The sequence below is a fragment of the Macadamia integrifolia genome, chromosome 4 (assembly GCF_013358625.1).
Source record: "Macadamia integrifolia cultivar HAES 741 chromosome 4, SCU_Mint_v3, whole genome shotgun sequence".
NCBI lineage: Eukaryota > Viridiplantae > Streptophyta > Magnoliopsida > Proteales > Proteaceae > Macadamia > Macadamia integrifolia.
Genome location: NC_056560.1, coordinates 15,529,893 through 15,531,114, shown reverse-complemented (window position 1 = coordinate 15,531,114; position 1,222 = coordinate 15,529,893). Strand labels below are relative to the sequence as shown.

At 42.9% G+C, this 1,222-nt stretch overlaps 1 protein-coding gene across 1 annotated transcript in view; it reads left to right on the top strand.

The window, feature by feature from the left end:
* LOC122076283 (formin-like protein 20) overlaps positions 1–1,222 on the top strand; it is a 29,535-nt gene that overhangs the window by 17,538 nt on the left and 10,775 nt on the right. The gene's annotated exons all lie outside the window — the stretch shown is intronic.

The window sequence follows — 1,222 nt, the reverse complement described above, 5'->3', positions numbered from 1 at the left end:
GGGGGGGGTGGTGGTGGTGGTGGGTAACAAGAAGGAAAAAATCCCTTTCAAGTAAAGAAAATTAGAAAATATTACATGCAAGGATCCAAGAGATTAAAAAGACAACACTCCTTGATAAACATCACCAAACAGCACCTTTGTAGCCCACAACTGAAGAAGCAAGAAAACCGTCTACCAAAGCAAGCGCCCAAGACTTCCCCCACTCAAGAGACAAGACAAAATAATATGTAAGAGAAAGGGGGAAGGGGGGGGGTGGAGATAAGTGGAGAACAATTGGGTTGAGATCTTGGTCCTGCTCTGAAACAGGATTTTCTGTCCCTTTTTTTTTCAGTCTTCATTATCAATATCTTCTTCAAAGCCTGAACGATTATGGATCTCAACAATTCTGAAGTAATCCAACCAAAAATCATCTCCTGCCGTAAAAACTAAACCAACTCACTTTTACTGACTTCCATGCCCTTCTTGGCTGAGCTCTCAATTATACATGTCACATTGGAAATTGTCCTCACTCATCACATTCTTCTATTCCCTCCTGCCATAAAAACTAAACCAACTCTCTTTTCCTGACTTCCATGCCCTTCTTGGCCGAGCTCTCAATTATACATATCTTGGCATGGAAATTGTCCTCCCTCATCACATTCTTCTATTCCCTCCTGCTCACTGGATTCTCCTCCCACTTCCTCATCCTCTCCAACTTGGTCTCTCAAAGATGAAACCCTCTTAATGATATGTCCAGTGGAAGAAACTTTTATAAACCATTGGCAGTATTACATAAAGATAGGCATCCGTGTGACTTTATTGGTTATGGGACAATGAAGGAACTGAACCCCCCTCAATCTCCAGTGGAAGCATCATAAGATTTAGGGATGATGATATGGCTTATTGCGGCCATTGTTATCACGGAGTCTAGGTGACACAAGGCATTGAAGGGGGCTTGGATGAAGGCGACACCAACAAGGCAATCAAGGCGAGCAGTGCACCTGGACGTGGGCAATGCCTTGACAACTATGATTGCAACCATCAACATCCACCGAAGATGTGTAAGAGAGAGGTGATTCAAACATCACTGATCTCCCTTCGCCATCCAATGCGTCTGGAACCCCTCCAATGCCTTGGGTCTCCCAGATATCGTGACAACTATTAGCAATGAATTGCTTACACAGAAGCTGTTTTGGTTGTCATTAATTCATTATGAGGGAATTGCCAGATTTTTTTTTTTTTT